The sequence below is a fragment of the Marmota flaviventris genome, chromosome 8, assembly GCF_047511675.1.
Source record: "Marmota flaviventris isolate mMarFla1 chromosome 8, mMarFla1.hap1, whole genome shotgun sequence".
Classification (NCBI taxonomy): Eukaryota; Metazoa; Chordata; class Mammalia; order Rodentia; family Sciuridae; genus Marmota; species Marmota flaviventris.
This window is the reverse complement of record NC_092505.1, coordinates 51,529,285-51,549,647: the sequence shown is the minus strand read 5'-3', so window position 1 is coordinate 51,549,647 and position 20,363 is coordinate 51,529,285. Positions and strand designations below refer to the sequence as shown.

At 43.8% G+C, this 20,363-nt stretch overlaps 1 protein-coding gene across 2 annotated transcripts in view; it reads right to left on the bottom strand.

Moving 5' to 3' along the window:
* Bdh1 (3-hydroxybutyrate dehydrogenase 1) overlaps positions 1–776 on the bottom strand; it is a 39,440-nt gene extending 38,664 nt beyond the window's left edge. Inside the window, exon 1 of one of the 2 annotated variants that reach the window (XM_027935987.2) lies at positions 571–776. The gene's annotated coding sequence lies outside the window, so the exon portion shown is untranslated. Of the gene's footprint in view, positions 1–559 lie in introns of both variants that reach the window. The other variant, XM_027935986.2, reaches the window with a different exon arrangement.
* Between the last annotated feature and the right edge of the window lie 19,587 nt (positions 777–20,363).

Genomic DNA, 20,363 nt, shown 5'->3' with positions numbered 1-20,363 from the left:
AGTGCGGCGAGCAGGAGAAGGCACTCTCCAAAACCCCCGAGAACAGAGTCTAGTGGAGGACCCTGGCACCGGGCAATCCGGGAGATGGGTCAGGAAGGGAGCAGTGTCTAGAATTCGAGGATGCAAGGCAGGACTACTGGCTTCGATCCTGGCAGGGCCTTTGACTATGGTGTGACCTTGGGCCAGTGCCTTCCCGTTTAAAGACTCAAGTTCCCTTCTGTAAAATACGCCGGCTGGGAACCTTGAGGCCGGAGGGTTTCACCTGGGGGTCGCAGGGCCGCGTGTTCAACCCGGAGCCTCCTCCTGGGCACAACATTCCAAATAATAAAGGCCCGACCTTGCTCCCTGAGGTGCGGACAGAGAAACCAGGAAGGTGACGGGTGAGATGCGTCTGCAGAGACTGGCCCAACTTCCCACTCTCGTTACGCCGCGGCCGCAGGGCAGGCCTGTAGGACGAGATGTCCCTTCCCCACCCTCATCCCGCGGACCGGCTCAGTGGCCGCCCAAGGCCAAACCAAATTGAGCAGAGGGCGCTGGCACATGCTACAGAGATGCAGACCTTCCTCTTACCCCAAACCAAATGGGCAGGGGGCTCGGCTGCGGAGGGCTCGGTTGGTGCGCTAGCCTTAACCTCACGCTCCTGGCCTGGAGAACCGAGTGGGGGCGCTGCCGCCGTTTCCTTCTCAAATCCGGTCTATAGGGCCCCTCCTGTGGCCTCCAGCTCCTGGCACCAAGATACGTCTACCCACTGAGTGCGTGCGTTAGGGCTGCGCCGGGCGGGGCCCGACGGCGGTAACGCAGGGGCGGGGAGCGCTCCGCGCCGCCTCCTTCATCGTCGATCGCCGTTCCTGGCCCTGCTCCAGTTTGGCGTGCTTGGAATTGCTAGGCACCCAGCTCGAGGTTGACCCACTCCTGCACCCTCCATCTCGACCCTAAGCCGGGTGTAAATCACCAGCACCACCTTCCCGCGCTGGAGAGGGAGATGGGGAAAGGTGGAGGGTGCTGGGAGATTTCAGCCCCACGGCTGCCGGCCGGAAGAAGGTGCAGCTCCAGAAAACGAGGAAACCCTGATGAGGAGGAAACGCCTTCCTTATCCTTCGTACTTGTCTTTAGGGCTTATCAGGGTTGGTAGTTGGTTGGCTTTTAAATTTCTCTTGATCGGTGCAATTTATTTAAAGGTTTGTTTCTAAGGGTCTTAAAGTAAGAGTAGCGCAGCTTCCCAGAGCTTCAACAATAGGACAAGAGAGTGCTATCGGCCACAGATCAAGTTCGCCTTCCAACCCAGTACTCCAAGACATCTGTTTCCAGGAAACAGGCTAAGGAGAGAAGTAAAGGCAGCTTGGTGGCAAAGCTATGTTTAGGTAAATTACAGGCGGAATGGAGAGGAACAGAGCAGATGAAAACGAGAGGGAAGTACAACCGGGCGGGGCGCCTGGCGGTGGCGCCGGAGAGCGGGTGGGGGACCTTAAAATTATGTCAGCTCTGTCTCAGGAGCTTCTTGAAGGCGGAGGCTGCCTTCCTCCTCTAAGCCCAGCTCCTAGCCCATAGAGCCTCCAATACTAGGAGAATCCTGAAAGGAGGACGCATTTGATTCTTTGGACCCATTTCTAAGACTAAGAGTACTTGCTTTAGTGAAGTGTTTCAGAATAGTCACTCTTTACCCGGTGCCACAATGATAAGAGCAAATCTGTATACTGACTCACCAGGTTACACTTTGAGGATTGTGCATGAAGAAGAGCAGTTAAAGGAAGCAGTAATCCTTTTCACCTAGGAAAACCATTAAATCCTAACTTTGGATTGAGAATTAAATGAAAATATAGTTCTGTTTATGGGAGACAAAGGACATTTGACCGGTCTGAGGTTATATCAGACACCTCAAGCGGTTTGCCTCAGTTGTACCTCATATTTCCCTGTTTCAGGGCTTCTCTGTCACTGCAACCAGGGACCTTGCAGCAGCCCACTGCTCATTTGACACCTGAGTAAACCTGGAAGTGCAAGGGAGCTAACACTTCCTGGATGATCTTTGATCAATGGCGATGGGTGGTGGAGAAATACTCCACTCTTCCATTCTTCTGCCTAACATTTTTTTGTGTGTGTGTGTGTGTGTGTGTGTGTGCATGCAAGCTGGAATTGAATCCAGAGGTGTTATACTGCTGAGCTACATCCACAGTCCTTTTTTGTTGTTCTTGATGATGTTTTTTATTTTGAGGCAGGGTCTCACTAAGTTGCTGAGGGTCTTGCTCAGTTGCTGAGGCTGTCCTTGAACTTGCAATCCTCCTGCTTCAGCGTCCCAAGTCACTGGGATTACAAGCATGCATCACCATGCCTGGTTATGCTCAGCAATTCTGAGGGAGGGACCTTTTGTAAACCTCCTAAAATGATAGTGCCCAGGGGACCCTTAGTATTAACCAACTTGATCAACTCAAATAATGTACCACTGGATTGTTGTTCTGGATACCTCTTTCCTTATTTGATTCTTACCAGTCTTCTATTTCTATGCCTTGTGATTCATTATGAAGCTTTGAAATGATTCCCAACACTTACATAATTACCTATATGAATGACTTAGGTTTTTCATGAAGTGTAATCCCCGTCCTTGTGAGAATGCTCTGTTACATCTTATCAGACCACATATGTGAATTATTGACTTCAACCATGAGATTCCAAACCAGATAAAACCCACAAAATTTTGGCACATTTTGAGAGGATATGCCTGGGGCCGAGCTACCCTTTGTCCAACCTTCAAGCTATTCTTAGAAACCTCACCCACCAATACCTGGGCCACCCTCTGGGGGAGGGCCCTGGAATGTCTTCACAGTCTCTGTCTGTGTGTGTTGGCCAACCATTTTCCTGAGAACCTCTTTTAAGAAAGTACCTCAAATTGATTAGATGTATGTTCTCAGGCCTGTCACCATTCTGATTGAGCAACTGGACTTTTATAATTGGATTCTAAATGAAATGAGAAATCACTATGTGGTTAATGTACTTTGTCTATCAAGTGTATTCCCTTTGAGATTTGCTCTTGTTATTCTCCTCCTTTTTAAGCATTGTGGGAAAAAAAATCTCCTGGGAAACAAAACATGTGATTTGTAGAACCATACTTTCATCATCTCCTTATTTTAACCATACCCAGCATGTGCCAAGGTTCTGTCTTCTTTTGCCTGTATACAGCTCCTCTGCCCAGATAGGAGCCCTCAGGACAGGCTCTTCAGCTTTCTGCACATTTCATCTCCACACTCAGAGGGCGCTGTTGCAAATTACCAAGGAGGAGGGGGGGAACAAAACAGTCTCTGTTGCCAGAGAGTGAAATGAGCCATGTGTGTAAGCTAATTGACCCATGAGAAGTCTAGCAAGTCTCCTAAAGAGAGGCACATGGAGGTGTACTCAGAATTCTGACAGGGACTCAGGACAGGCTTCATAGAAGGGGAGCATCCTGAAAGTCTCAGTAAGAAAGCATCTCCAGAGAGCCCTGGCCCAGAGGGGTCACAGGTGTTTACTCCCATCTCTCGATCAGTTCCTCATTGCCACCTACCTCATATCCTTCTCAAATACCAGCTCAAGTCAGTCAGTCATTTGCTCTCCTTCCATCTGGTGCTGCCCCATCCCCCTATAGGTCCCCTTCTTTTCTGCCCTTAGGTTGAATGTGGAATGCTGTCAGTGCAGGTTAAATCCTGACCTTAACCATTCACATCCAAACCCTCAAAGAGCCCAAGGGGTGCTCTGTGGAGTTCTCCTGAGTGATAGAGAACCATAACATCACAGGGTTTCTGTTTGTTTTGATGCAAATGAATTTTCTTTAAAAAAAATTTTTTTTTGCTAGAAACTATACCCTTAATCTACTGATATTTATAAATATCAAGTAGCTTTTTCTCTAATTGATAGTGAAGGAAAGACACCAGTGTATTATTCTGTGCTGTTTCTAAAGCAAAAGCTTGTGTGTTGGAAAAAGACCTTGACAGTTGATCTTAACGTGACTGTAATACTGAATTCTGCAGATGAATGAGAACTGAAGGGGCTGCCTTTTCCCTGCAGTGAATTGGCAAGAAAAACAAGTGCAGAGCATGAAGGGAAAAGGGACAGGATCAGGCACACACATCCCCACTTCCTACCCATTTCTGTCTCTTGAATAATGTGTTTCATGAAGGTGAATTTTTGTTTATGCCACATTGGTTTCTGTTATCTTCAGTCCCCCCACCCCCACTCCACCTTTTTTTTTTTTAGGCACCATCTCACTAAATTGCAGAGGCTGGCCTCTAAATTGCCATCCTCCTATTTCAACCTTCCAGAGTCACTGAGATTACAGGTGTGTGCCACTACACCCAGTAGACACAATGGCTTGTGTGTTTGTGTGGGAGTGCGGGGTGAGTAGTCTAGAAATGTAAGCAAAGTTCTTTTAAGGTCATTGGGATCTTTGAAGAGGAAAAAGTATGAGGAGTTGAGGAGATGAGAAAAACAACTGATCCTACCTCTTCCCTAAGCTACAACAACCTATAAATTTTCTTCCTTCAGTGCGCATTGACTAGGCCTTTATTACATTCCAGGCATTGTGTTATGTTCTTGGAATCCAGTGATAGACCAGTGAGGAGGCCCTGTTTTCAGTAATACAACTTAGCAAACAGTGGCTGATCACTGCTGTACCAGCCACATATCAAGTGTCTTCTATGTATTATTTCACCTAACCCTGAAAGCAACCTAAGATTTCCTTTTTACAGTTAAGGAAGCCAAGGCCTAAAGATCCCAAACAACTTGTCCACAGCAACACAGCTAGCAGGCAACAAACACAGATCCTTCCCAAGTCTGTCCTACTCCAAAGAGTTCACTTGAAGTACATCACCAATTATTCCAAAGTTCTTTCTTTGGAGAAATGTATATTTATTCAAAGAAATATATATATTTTTTTCTTCACAGCTCAGTCTTTTTTTTTTTTTTTTTATGATGCTGGATTGAATCCAGGGTCTCATGCATGCTAAGCACATGCTTTACCACTGATCCATACTCCCAGCCCTAAAAACCCGGTTTTTAAGGCTATTTGGAATTCAGAATTATTTATAAATAATTGGGCATTGTTTCTTTGACAACCCAACAGAAGCTGGAATTGCTTTTTCAAGTTCTGTTTTTTTTTCAAAGAATATTTAATATATTACAATAAACTAGTTTTTAAAACAAGGCATGAATTCATATGCTTATTTTATTTCATTTTTTCCCAATTTTTCTCCCAATGAATGCATGCTATTTTTGTTTCTGCTTATTGCTACTAGGACAGAACCTTAGTTTTTTTCAAAAAGGAAATCAAATTGCAAAGCTTTTGCCTTTCTGTTTAGGGGTTGCCAGGGCCTCTTTCCAAAAGCCTACTCTCTCCTCCCCAGGAAGCTCCCCTCTCCTAGGTCCTACCCAAGGCTCAAAGCTTTTCCTTTTGCTGACAACTGTCAGGGTCAGCCTTCTCTCACCTGAGTCAGCTGGTACAGCAAGGTTCCTTTGGCAGTATCAGCATGCAGGGTCCTCTTCAGGCAATCGACTAGTCGGATACCCTGGGGTCCTCTTAGTCCTCAGTTAATGGTGTACAAGAGACACCCCTGGAAATCTCTTCCAGGCTTTGTGTGTATTCTTGCAATGCTTGCCTTTAACTGGGAAGGGAAATTCTCACATGTGATAAGCAAAGCTACCTAATGATAAAATATAATATTAGGAGTTCTGGCTGTTTGTGTGTGTTTCTCATTGAACAGTCAAAGTTCAGCTATGTTACTGTTTGTTTTAAACTTAAACTGTCTGTAACTTTGATCCTCTGACAAACAGTGTCAAAGATAGATGTCGATGCTTAGGGGTAGGTTAAAAAAAAAAATGATGCCAAAGGACAGCTTCACTGACCCCATCTTAGGCTGATCCCGCCAGGTACATGGGGCAGAACTTAAGATGGGAACTGGCCTGAACATAATGAGAAAAAACTAGAGTTCCCTGAGGATGATCTGGAATCAGGACCTGAAAAAAAAATTTTCAAAATAGCCAAGAGGCTTTGTACAGGGTCACTTGTGAGGAGACAGGGCCAAAACTACATCCTTGAATATTATAGTGGAAGAAAGAAAGAGTGTGGCTAAAACAAAGGAGAGCTCTTAGGACATCTTTTAGCATCTACCAGTAGAAAATTACAAGAACCCAATTTAGTCAGGATTATAATAATCCAGACCAGTCTCTTCAGGAATGGTTTGGGTCACCTCACCAGGTAAAGAATCACAACAGCTGAAATGCTTGCTGAGGTCAAAGGGAGTACAGAATGGGTAGTAGCAGGTAGTAAATGCCAGCTACAATCATGTGACTGGTCACAGCAGCAAGGCCTGTGGTTGTCGTGGATATTTCTTCCTTGTTATGAATGTTTGTATATGTATAATAAATATTTTTGTTTTTTTCTGTTTCTTTCTTTTACCATGTAACATAAGATGTATTGACTTCATCTTGTATTATTTAAGTATCCTTAACTTTCCATCATAGTGTGAGTGTAAGTTGCAGAATGTCAAGGAGAAAAATAAACAGCACCTAAGGACTTTGTATCTTCTGGAGAAAAGTTGTAGTCGATATAGTTGTATCATATTAAGCGGATATTTTTAAATTGATGATGATGATGATGATGATGATTTTGCAGTACTAGGGATTGAACCTAGGGCATCAACATGCTAGTACCACTGAGCTGCATCCCCAGCCCAAGTAGGACCTTCTTATTATCTTTATTTGGAGATTAAACAGTGATCATTTAAGGAGACATGTATAGGTGCCAAATTGATGAGGCATGGACTTGTGATGGTTATTTTATACCAAGCCACAGTTCCTAGGTATCTGTTCTGGATGTTCCTGTGAAGGGGTTCTTTTGGGAGGAAAGTAGTATTTAAATAAATGCACTTTGAGTAAAACAGATTGCCCTACATAATGTAGGTGAGCCTTGTCCAATCAACCAAACGCTTTAATAAACCAGGCATGGTGACACATGCCTGTAATCTCAGCAGCGTTAGAGGCTGAAGCAGGAGGATCCTGAGTTTAAAGCCAGCCTCAGCAATTTAGCAAGGCCCTAAAGAACTTAGCCAGAACCTGTCTCAAATTAAAAAATAGATAAAAGGGCTGGGGATGTGGCTCAGTGGTTAAGCACCCATAGGTTTAATCCTAGGTAACAAAAAGAAAAAGAAAGAAAAAAAAAAGCCTTAGTATAAAAAGACTGAAGTCTCTAGAAAGAGAAATTGGCCAGTGGGCTGTCTTTAGACTCAAGCTGAAGCTCTTATGTGAGTCTTCAGCCTGTCAGCCTCTCCTGTAGAGTTTAAACTTGCCAAACCTCCATAGTTACAAGAGCCAACTCCTTAAAAACCTGTGGTGCTGGGGATAGATAGATAGATAGATAGATAATAGATAGCTGGCTGGATAGGAATCCATAGAGATATTCTGTCTGCAGAACCCTGATTAATGCACCCACTCAGAGGAGTCTGCTTCCTGATTGGACCCTGATAACACCATATTGAAACAGATTCCTCTCCTCTGGAATTGTCCCTCCTCCCTTTTTTTTTTTTTTTTTTTTTGTGAGTCAGGACCTAACAGTGGCAGAAAATGCTCTGACCCTGGACCTGGAGCACAGGTCAGAGGTAGGAGGATTGATCTCAGGCCAAGCTGGGACGTGGCAAGACTTTTCCCCTCTCCAATCCCTGAGGTCTCTGTAGTTCCTGCCTTCCAGGTGCTCACAGCCCAGGGAGGGGCTACATAACAGCAGCTCACCGTTTTCTAAGGCAGCTTGGGTCAGATGATACAAGTTAGGCAAGATGGGGCTCTGGAAGGATGGAAGAGAGAACTATTCCTTCAGGTTGGGGCCAAGGAGCAGATTTCATGGACCTAGTAACTGCCTTGCATCTCAGATTCAGGATAGGCAGAATATTTTCCTTCCAACTTTTTATTTGGAAAATATTGGGGGCTGAGGACATAGGTCAGTGGTAAAGCAGCTGCCTAGCATATGCAGGACCCTGGGTCTGATTCCTAGCAATGAACAGAAAAAAAGAAAAAAAAAAGTTTCAACTTGCAGAAAAAAATGAAGGAAGCATATAATGAACATTCAAACATCCATAGTCAAGATTTACCAATTTATAAATTTGTCATACTTGCTTTCTCTCTCTCCTGAATGTATATGTACATACATATATACAGTAAATACATGTTTGTATATATGTATGTATGTAAATATATGTGTATGTATATATTGCCGAATCAGTTGGAAGTAGTTGCAGACACTAGGTGTGTTGATGCACACTTGTAATCCTAGCAACTCAGGAGGCTGAGGCAAGAGGATCACAAGTTCAAGGCCAGCCTGGGAAACTTAGCGGGACCCTGTCTCGGAATAAAAATAAAAAGGGCTGGGGATGTACCTCAGTGGTAAAATACCCCTGGATTGATCCCCAGTACTGGGGGAAAAAAGAAAGGGAATTAGTTGTAAACATGACTCATCATTTCCAAATATTTGTTTCTGCACATATCTCACAAGGCAATTCTCCTACATAACCATGATACTATTAGATTCTATTGTCATATTCAAGAAATTTAATTTTGATAACAATATTATTTAATTAATGTTATTCAAATTCCTTCATTTGTTCACATAATGCCCTTTACAGGGCAGGAATCAAAGATCAGGACTGCACTTAGTTACTATGCCTCTTCAGTTTTCTATTATCTAAACAGTACCCTGCCTCCTCTAGGGTGTATAGGAGGATCTTTCATGACATTGATAGTTTACTGAGTTCAAACCATTGTTTTGTAAAATGTCTCCAAATTTGGATTTGTCAGATAATTTCCTCATGACTGGATTCAAGTTAAATATTTTTGGTAGAAATAGTTCCTAGGTGATGAGGAGGTAGAATTTAGACAGGTTAAAATAAGTGACCTAAACATAGGGAACAGCAAAATTATGTTCCTTAGGTGTGAAAAGGCCCAGAGGGTCAGGAAATAGGTGTGGTCCAAGGGAGCCAAGTGAGTCTTGGGTACTGGAGATGAGGCAGGAGGCGGGTGAGCAGCAGGACATGAGAATATGGAAGTTTTATCCAAGTTTCTTGGTCTTTGTTCAAGAGGTCACTGGATGCATATCAACGCTTTATAAAAGAATCTCAAAGATCAAAAAGTCTTCATGACCCAAGGAAAAGAGTTTCAAATGGCAGAATTCCTGGTCCTTAGAAGAGATGTTTTAAAGATGGGGCCTTTCCAGGTATCCCCCAGACTGTGATGTTTGGTTAATTGGGGAAAAGAGGGAAAGAAATTTTCAAAAGATCAAAGGGAGTATGATTGTTTTTTAGCATCACCCCTTTGTCTTTCATTATTGTCTGTCAGCTTTGTCATTAGCCATTTTCTTTACAAGTGTTTCCTTTAGCTACTGACATCCCTTCCCCTCCCTTCTCTGCTTCCCAATCACTCAAATGTCCTCCTTTTCACTCCTCACATGGGCATCGAGCTGCCTGGTCCAGACCTCAGTAGCCAGCATTGCAGGCCAGCCTGGAGGAAGGACCACACTGTTGGGGCAGCTCATGTGGGGCTCCAGGTCCTTCATAAGAGCAAATCACTAGAGAAGACTCTGATGTAGTCAGAGACACACACTGTGAACAGGAGGTAAGCCTGGCCCAAGTCAGAAGCCCAAGTGGACCGTCAGAGAGTGTAGAAACACACAGAGTCTGAAGGGCTGAGGCTGGGGAGTTGTCTCCTGAATTTGTCCATAGTGGTGTCCTCCCTGCTCGCAAGTCACCTCAGATTCACAAGGTTAGGAAACCATGCATGTCTTTGTTTGGAAGCCCTGGCCAGTTACCCTGTCTAATAGTGCCTTGGAGCTGGTGACTTCCTGAGATGGACTAAGGGTTTCTAGTCCCCAAAGGACTAAGCATGACAGGGACTTGTGATTCCAACACCTGTAAAAAGTGATTGGCTTTCTCACTTCATAGAATTTTAGAATTTGGTGTGAGTAGTTTTGTATGTTCTCATGAAAACAAGGTCAGTGGTAGGAAGAGTTTATCCTAAGACTCCACAGACTGGCCCGCGGGCCACATGTGGCCTGGGTTCCTGGAAGCTCTTCTTGCTCTCTATCCCCCTATGTCACCAGGGTCTGAAGCCAGCCTCCAGGGCAGGAGGAATTTGTCTTACCTGTCACAACACTCTATTTCCTCTCCAATCTCTAGGTTAGATCCAGTGTGTTGAAGGACACAGGACACAGGATGGGATCCTGGTAGGTCAATTAGAGAAGAGACAAGGAAAGGAAAGGTCATGAGGGTATGTACCATAGGAGGAGGGGTGAGCTGGAAACAGAAGACCACCAAGTTGACCAGCCTAGTCTTCCAGCCCTGACCAAAGTAGAAGAAAAGGCAGAACTGGCAGCGTGAGAAGATGTGAGGCTGCCTCAGGGAATGTGCCCCTACACAAAATAATAGAGCTTCACCATGTTGGGAGGCATGAAGCTGGAAGGCAGAGTCCAAAGTCATGTCCACCAGGGTGCCATGGACACTGCATCCAGACAATGCAATGGTGGGGCCAAAAGGCAAGAAAAGAAATGAAGTATTAATTTTAAAAACTTTAAACTGCTACTGCTGCAGGCATACTCATTATTAACCTAGATTAGTTGGGATGATTACATAAAATGATCAAAAGAATAATAGAGTTCAGCAAGTTGGTTGCATACAAGACACATTTGGGGAGAAAATTAATAGCCTTTCTGTTCAGGAACTATAGTGGTAGGGGCTGAGGATGGAGCTCAGTGGGGGTGTTGCAGAGCAAGGCCTTTCACGGAGCCTAAGAGACTGCGTATATTCTCAGTTACTGATTCTTGCAGAAATGCCAGAAGGTTTCAGGTGAGTTGCACATAGTCACAGGCATGAGTTTATTAGAAGAGATAGGAAAAGGAGAGTCTTTCAAGGGACAAAGTGGGTCCCCCCAGAGAGGAGAGGGACAATGTCTATCTCCTGGCCTTCTGTTTTACTGGGGGTCCCAGGGAAGTTTCCAGAGAAACTGCCCAGGTTGACTTCTGACAGCAGGATTGCATCAGACTTTCAAGTCCAAACTGCTCATGGTCTTACCCCATGAAGGAAAGATTTTATCATTATAATAATGTGCTAAAGATCCAAGGCTGAGTCATCTTGGTCCCCACTGACCCAGTTCTATTTGGAATTTGTTCTTACAGATTTTATGGATGACGGGGAGGCTTTGCTTTTAATTATCCTATCTGTCTGAGTCCTGAAGTCTGGTCTGCTTAAAGGTCACAAAAGTTCCCTTCTTCAGGATAACCTGTGTTGTTCTTGTATTCATCAGGGAAAAGCCATTCATGTCTGCATTTCTATTGCAGATAACAGGTTGTTTGCTGAGGAATGTTTCATATTGTATTGACTTAAAACAGGATAGGCCCACAGATAAGTTGCTTTTAAAAAGAAATCCTGTAGGGATCAGCATAGTAGGCCCACTTTATAGAATTATCCCCTTAATCTCAAGTTCCCTCTGCTCACATCTGTGTGTGACCTATCAGTAGGGCGCTTGCCTAGCATGTGCAAGGCCTTAGGTTGGATTCTCAGAACTGCAAAAAATAAAAATAAAAAAGTTGCAAAAAAAGAAAGAAAATACAATAGTAAAAAAAATCATACATATCACAATAACAACAAAACTAAAGGTATCTAGAGAACAAAAAATGTAGAGTAATTATGGAGAAAACTATTGTAACTGAAAGACATGAAAGATGACTTAAAGAAGATGTATCAGGTTAGATAGAAAAGCAACATTGTAAAAGATGGATTTTTTTTCTCCTCTGTGTTCATCTAGAATTTAGTATAGCTTGAGGAGGTTAAAGAGGAAAACTTGGCAAATTGATTGCAAAGAAGTAAATGCAGAAAGGGGCTGGGGTTGTGGTTCAAAGGTAGAGAGCTCACCTAGCTTGAGTGAGGCCCTGGGTTCGATCTTCAGCACCACATATAAATAAATAAATAAATAAATAAATAAATAAATAAATAAATAAATAAATGTATTGTGTCCAACTACAACTAAAAAATAAATTTTAAAAAAAATGCTTTTTTAAAAAAAAGTAAATGCAGGAAGATCACAAGTTCAAAGCTAGACCCTGTCTCAAAGTAAATATTAGTAAAGGGCTGGGAATTAGCTCAGTTGTTGAACAACAACAACAAAAAAGACATCAAATTGAGGTAGGACAGGTAGAAAGGAGACAAGGACGGAAAGGCAGCCTATAGCTTTAATCCACCTAGTGCCTTGGGGATGGAGTTAGGGCCTTGAGCATGCTAGACAAGCACTCCATTGCTGAGCTACATCTGCTGTCCCTATAGCTTTAAATCTAAAAACCCCACCTTCATCTACCCCTCAGTCCTATTTTCCTCTAGCCCTAAATTCTTAAAAGGTCCAATAAATCTTAGAGCACTCTAAGTCAGGTTAACTAGGGTCTATATACCTTGTTTGCTTCCAGATGTGTTTTTAGACCAATTAAAGGTAATCTAGAGAGAAACATTGTTAGAGATCCATGATATGGGTACAGTCTATTAACATCGACCTGAAGATCCTAAGAACCAGGCCACAATCAAAGGAATCAAATTCCTGAGGCTGACACCAGCCATTATAATTCTCATGTTCACCATTTATAAAGTTTCCTCAGAAAGAAGGCTGAGATCCCCATGCATCCTCCTTCTCTAGCACCTGCACTCCCTTTGCCTGCATAACCCGCTCTATTGTTTACTTTCCTGAATAAATCTCCTTGCTTTCCTAAATAAGGCTCTCCTTGTGGTTTTTTGGGGTTTTTTGTTGTTGTTGTTTTGTTTTGTTTTGACTCATCCTGAAATTCCTCTCACTGGTGTAAGTGAAGAACCTGCCAGGACTGAGTAGAGTTTCCTTTCTCCCTTCTGGAAACTCCTTGGACCCCAGCTGTTGACAAAATGTATGAAGGGACAAAGAAAGACATCAAAGATATACTGTAGTATGAAAAAGTGTCACCTGGGTACGGTGGTGCATGCCTGTAATTCCAACACCTTGGGAAGTGAAGACAGGAATAACAAGTTTGAGGCCAGCTTCAGCAATTTAGTGAGGTTCTAAGCATCTTAGCAAGACCCTGTCTCAAAATATAAAAAGGGATGAAGATGTGACTCAGTTGTTAAGTGCCTCTGGGTTCAATCTTTGGTACCAAAAAAAAAAAAGAAGAAGAAGAAAGAAGGAAAGAAAGAAAGAAAATAAGTATCAAAGTTCAGAACAGTGTGTGTGTGTGTGTGTGTGTTCCAATAACAAGGACACAGTTTTGAGAAAAAGGAAAAAGAAGGTTTATTATTTTGCTAATAAAGGAGAATCACAGGGGACTCCTGTCCCAGAGGCTGAGATTCTGCCCATCAAGGATAACAGGGGACGCAAAGAGGTGATTCAAAGGCTACATTCCATGTGTTCTCTGTTGGAATTGTAATTCACTTGTTGATTTGGGAGATAGTCATTTCTGAGATCTTCTGGTACCATCCCCAAAGTCTGGATTACTTCATTCATGGTAGGTGTATTCTCAAGGACAGATAAATCTGCCTAAAATGGGGAAGATAATCCGTAATAAAAGATTATAATAATAAAAGATTAGGGAAGAGCAGGGAGAGAGGAAGAGAAAGAAACATGTACATTTAAAAAATAAGTTACAGTGGCAGAGAAGCAAGGGCTATATTCAAATCATAAAGTGAACCACTGTTACATTTCCCCACTGCCAATTTCTATATTCCATTTCTATGGAAAAAATGGGTGATGACATCTCCAAGCTGCTTTCTGCTGAAAGAGGACAAAATTAGGGGCAGTAACCAAAGTCCTTGTTTTCCATCAGGTAGGACGTGGACAGGTAAGGGTATTCAGCATCAGAGCATTTCAGAAGTCCACAGTGGCAGATGGCAGATGATTGGACAAGACATACATGGGGTAGGGATCATGCTAAGACAACAATAAACAAGATAACAAGACATTACTTTTTTTTTTTTATAAACAATTAGCACAAAAGCAATCAGTATTTCAGCCAATCTCTGAAAATCATGAGGACAGTAACTCATAATCATATCAGTGGAAAACAGATCAATTTTATCAATGTATGAGATTAGGAAGATTTGTAGGTCTGTGGGATCAGGCTCAAATTAACTCAGGACAAACTTATGACTTTAGAGTCCTTTGTGATCATTATTATTAGGCACTCTCACACTGGAGTGGCACCCCCTTTCTCCACAGAAAAGTCTTAACTGGGCTTCTCCAGAAATCTTCACCATGGCTAATTTTAGGACTGTCAGCAAAAGAGTCTCTACAAAAGAGTTCAATGCAGATAAACTTCCAATTTTCATGTTGCCCTGTTTTACTTGACCACTGGCTGAGAAGAAATCAGTACTCCAGGAACTGGACACCCGCTTACTAGTTTTTCACAAATGTATCCAGTATAGTACTTTGTAGAAATGTGTGAACAAGGCCTCTGGCCTTGAGCTGGAGCTTCAATGAGATGTCTGCATTTCTATGATAAGAGAAGTTACCAATTGGACTCCATGGTAACAGCTGGCAGGGGAGGAAAGAGAGGGGAGAAGAAGCTCTCCCCTTCTCAGGTGTTGTCTTTGAAGGGTTAACTTGCCCAGAACAGTGAAAGAAAAAGCTGCTTTTATGTGAACTTCTGCAGACTGGGAACTTCTGAGCCCCTCCCCTTACATGCTGGGTATAAAATTCTGAAACTACCTGAACTCGGGGTTCAGGGGATTGATTGATTACAGCAAAAGCTGTGCCCTCTGAACCTGGCTGCAGCTAAATAAAACTGTTTCCTGCTATCTTCGGTGCCTTGCCTGTCTGTCCCTACAACAACACAAGGACCCTTCATCTGTAGCCTCCAGCTTACTTACTTTTGGTAGGGCTGACACAAGTGTATGTCTTAAGTTACATTTAAAAATCCATTGTTTTTCCTTTTAAATATCCATGTAGAACTGTGCTTAGGCTATACTCTCCTGCCAGGTGTTTAGGACCCACATGGTCAACTGATCATAACTACTCTTAAGAGTCAGCTGAGATTCTTCAACAAAAGCTTGGGGACTTTTGTGAAGACTTTTGTCTCCTTTAGCTTTCCCTTACCCATGGTGCTACCTGCCAGGATGGGTAAGTGTCTTGCTAACCATACATTCCTTCTCTTGGAAGCATTAAGTACATTTCCTTCTCCCTCTTTGCAGAATGACCCTCCTCTTTGCAGAATATACCCTGGTTGGCTTCCTGTTCTCTAGGGTCCTCTCAATCTCCCTAATCAGCAGATTAGGTGGTTCAATGGACTTGCAGGGACCAAAGAGGGGTCCTGTCATTCTCCACATCCTGGCTGACCTTAGAGAGCAAAAGCCAAAATGTTGGCTCCTTTTTCCTGGCCCTTTTACTTCCTTGACTTTGGTCTCCGAGTTTTTGGTTCTAAACATCCAGAAGGCCAGTATCACCAGTCTTAAAGTGGGAGTAACAGGTTATAACTTCAATATCTATAATTTTACAGTTGTTCCTTTCATTTAATTGGGGTCAGTATTAGTACTGTAAGTCAGCATTACATCCTATCTGTCCTATAGATGATGGCTTATTATCTCAAATTAACTCAGGTTGTTTTATTAGAAGCAGTACCTCTGCAAAACACTAATAGGCAACAGTTATAAAGTTCACAAGGAAAATATAAGATGAAATTAACAGAGCAAAAACATATTCAGGGGGCTGGGGTTGTGGCTCAGTGGTAGTGCACTTGCCTAGCACGCGTGAGGCACTGGATTTGATTCTCAGCACCACACACAGATAAATAAAATAAAGGTCCATCAACAACTAAAAAACATTTTTAAAAAACCATATTCAGTTTGTGTAACAGCTATGAACCAAGAAAAATGACTTTTATTTTATTCTTATTTCCAGTTGTTTTTTTAAATTTGTTATAATTAGTTATACATGACAGTAGAATGCATTTTGACACATTGTACACCAATGGAGCACAACTTCTCATTCCTCTGGCTGCACGTGGTACAGTCACACCAGTAGTGTAATCATACGTGTATATAGGTTAATAATTCTATCTCATTCCACCATCCTTTCCGTCTCCATAGCTCCTCCCCTCTTTCCATTCCCCTCTGCACAATCCAAAGTTCCTTCATTCTTCACTCCCCCCACCATTATGGATCAGCATCCACTTATCAGAGAAAACATTCAGTCTTTGTTTTTGGGAGTTTGGATTATTTTGCTTACCATGATATTCTCCAGCTCCATCCATTTACCTGCAAATGCCATAATTTCATTATTCTTTAAAGCTAAGTAATATTCCATTGTGTATATGTACCACATTGTCTTTATCCATTCATCTATTGAAGAGCATCTGAAAAGAAATGCTAGAAATAAAAAAATATATTTATTGTAGCAGAGATAGTTCAACAGATTTGACAAAACTGAAAAATATAAATTAATAGACATTAATGTTTTCGGTGTGTTTATTGCAAACATGTTCTCAGTTTACTGTTTGTCTTGTAATTTTTGTGAAATTTTGAATGTAAAATATTTGTTTTAGGTAACAAAATCTAGTAAGCATTTTATTGGCAGCCTCTAAGTTTACCTTTGTTTCCCTCTCCTTCAAGCTGATAAGTAGTAGGTATATTGTTTCCTTTTTCTTTCAATTCTTTATCTGAAATTAATGTCGGGTAAGATGAGATAACACTCTAATCCATGTGTGTTCCCCAGGGTTACAATCAATGGTTCCAGCATCACTTATCAAGTAGATTTCATTTCCCGGATTCATGACCAACACTTAAACAGACACCAAGTTCTTCATATACACTAAGATCTGCAGAGCGGACCCTATGAGGTGCCTCCCAGATTCCCCTCCAGGAATGAAGAACTTACCCACCCAGCTGCTGGAGTGTGGGTGGGAGATAGCCCCAAATCTGGGTCCTGCCTCCCCTCCTTCCAGGGTCAGATTGTATCCAAGGAGTGGTCACTACAGGCATACAGGCCCAGCCACTTTGCCTCAAAGCAGGGCAATTTTGAAGGGCCATGTGACCTTTGGGTTTGCTGAGCTTTTGTTGGGCCCCTACCTCAGGTGACTCCCCTTTGCTCTGTCTTGCATCTTCCCTTCCCCTTCCCTTCCTTCCAGGGGTCTTTGTCCCCAAATCATTCCCAGTAAACATTCTTCATATTGATCTCTAGAGTCTGTGTGTGGACATTTTGTTTCATTAGTGTATTGATTTTAGCACCAGTTTTTTTGTTTTGTTTTGTTTTTGTAGTTTTCAAATACAAGGAGTTTTTTGCGTTCTTACTTGTCATCATCTGAATCCACAGAGTTATTAACAAAACACCATACAAGGACTGGCAGTATAGTCAGTGATAAAGTTCTTGCTCAGCACACGAGACAAGGCCCTGGGTTGAATCCCTAGTACCACATTAAACATATACAAACCATAACACAAAATATTCACTAATGAAATCACCTAAGAGTCTCCACTCAAATATCTTCTTTCATTTATGAAGATTTCACAGGCATGGGGGTCTTGGCACTCCCAAAAGGGAAGTGAGTGAGGGCTCAGGCCTGAGAGGTCTCCATGTTGAGCTCAGGGGATGAAGTTCCCATGTACATCCTGGTATCGCTGGCTGTTAAGGGATGAATGGAAGGCTGTACCTCCCCTGGAAGCCTCCCGCTGCAGCACTGGGCTGATGGGAAGCTAAACACAGAGTCAGTACATGGGGCTCTCCTTGACCTCAACCCTGAGGCTCACAGTCAAGCCCCTGGACCCCTGGAGACAGGACAAAGGAGAGGGCTGGCACCACAAGTCCCTGCAAGGACCCTTGAGGGCATTGTGGGTTACTTACCCCCCTGCACTCCTATGATCCACTCAGTATTTTTCACATGGAACTTCAAGTAAAAATTATGGAAATTTTTACTTAATTAATAATGGATAAAAAATATCTTTTAAAACATTATAAACTGTTAATGAGGATTAGATAGTCTCAGTCCTCATTAATAGCTGAAGAAACTGAGGCCCAGAAGGTAAGGGACTGGCCCAAGGCCAACTAGAAAGTTAGCAGTGCAATCTTTTCTCTCCAGGGACACCTGGTTATGCTCTGAAGCCCTGTGAACTGGATCCTGCACCCTCCAGATCTATAATCCCACTCCTTAAGCTCCAATTGCTTCAGCTTCAGGGTCAGCCCCACCTCAGGGGTTTCCCCCCAACACATAAGCTACCCACAGACACCCTCTCCAAATGCACACCTGTTACTCCTCACTTCCTGGAAAGCTGCAGCCTCGCCACTCCCTGGAGGGCCCTGCCCATGTGTGTACAAACCCACAGTTGGAGACCTGGGCCTGGGGAGCTCTGTGGGATGGTGTTGAGGGGAGTATCATGGCGAGAACAGTGTGTCCACAGGGTCCACGTGCACAGAGTCCCACTCTGTGCCTTCCTCCCTCTGCATCCGGATAGCTGCAGACATGTACCTGGGGCAAGACAGACAAATGCAAGGGGTCAGAACCCAACTTGGCCTGATCTCCCTGACCACTCTCACCCCCAGCTTGGAAAGCACAGAGCCCAGGGCTCTCATCCAGGAGCCTTATCCCAACTGCAGTTCCCCCTACCCCATTTCTTGGGGCAAGAACTAGAAGGGCAATGAAGAGGGAAGTTCCCAGAGGCTCCCAGAGTGCCCTGGAGAAAACCCCAAAGGAAAGGAACAGTTAGTGACAGGGCCTGGGAACTGGGGTCAGGGACAAGGGAGAAAACCCAGCTTCATCCCACCCCACCAGCCCTAGGGTCCGCCACTTGAGCCCTTGGTTTACCAACTCACCTGGGTCCCAGCAGTGCACAGAGAGTGACATAGCAGTTCCTGGCACAACCCTGGTCAAAGGGGTTGTCCCCCTGAAGGAATTGGCCCTGGAGGGAGATGGGGATCGGAAGAGGAGCTCAGAACCAGCAGGACTGGGCAAGACCATCTCCCAGTGACCCTCTCTAAGTTGGTCAGCTAAGTAAGGGCTCAACACAGGTCTGTGGCAAGACTCCAAGGGCAGGGGAGCCCAAGAGTGACCCAGGGCCTCCTGCCTTCCTGAGCTCCTAGAAGGAGTGACCTCCCTGGACCCACTTGTGAGCAGCTCTCCCCAGACAGTGCTGACACCGCACCCACCTCTCCTGCCTTCCCAGGGCTCCTCATCCCTTGTGCCTCCCTGTGCAGGATCCTTGCTCTGTCTCCATTGGCCACACCTTTCATCTCACCCATCCTTCCAGATACTTTTTAAGATCTTCCTCGTGCTGCTCAACTGCTCCAAAGACAGGTCACCACCCCACTCCCACTTCACTTCCCACCTCTATTTTTTTTCTAAAAATGTGCCTTCATTGAATTTCACTATCTGGGAGGGCAGTGGCAGCAGGGAGGCCCAGTTATATTTTCCTAATCAAAAATCAGATGGCCCAGGAAAATCTGGGCTGAAGACCTTCAGTACACAACGCAGTAAATGTCAAGCTCAAAGGTCAAGTCCTCCCCTGGACACTGACTGGTTTCTGCTCTCCCTTATTCCTCTTTCCCCTTCTCCCCACCTCATCTTTTAGCCTCACCTCCTCCTCCTCCCAGACCAGGTTGAATCTCAGCCCAGCTCATGAGTCTTAGTTAGTAAATATTCTGTCAGAATGGGAAGTGGCCCAGCAGCACCTCTGCCCACCCCAGCTTTCCCATGGCCCACACAGGAAGACTTTGATCTTCAACTCTATTCTCCACTATGAGGAACTAGGATTGAATACCTTCCTCCCCCCACGTGAAATCCTGTCAGACATGAATAGAGTCCAACAGCTCTGAGGCACCCAGACCAGCCTCTCTCACTGGCTCCACTCCTGGGGCTCCTGCTCCAATTCTGTGTCTCAAACGCCCTCACACTCCACAGGACCAAAATCCAGAGGCATCTTCTTCTTGCCCCATCTTCTGCCCAACTTCCTGCTGCCTCTCCTTCTTCCCCTTATCCTGGGGGGTCAGGGCACCAGGCTTCCCTCTGTTCCTTTCTCTCTTTTCTTCTATCCCCAGTGTTAATTCTTTTGTTTGTTGGTTCACTCATTTATTCACATTTCTTTTATTTGTGTGCTGGGGATTGAAGAACCCAGGGCTTTGCACATGCTAAGCACATGCTCTACCACTCACAAACACCCTCAGCCAGAAATATTTCAGGGCATCAAAATGCCTTAGTCAAGATGGCCACGGTGGTGTATGCCTAAGATCCAAAGGGACCTGAGAGACTAAGGCAAGAGAATCGCAAGTTTGAGACCAGCCTCAGCATCTTAGTGAAACCCTGTTTCAAAATAAAAAATTGAAGGGACTGGGGATGTAGTTTAGTGATAAAGTGCTCCTGGGTTCAATACCCAGTAGCA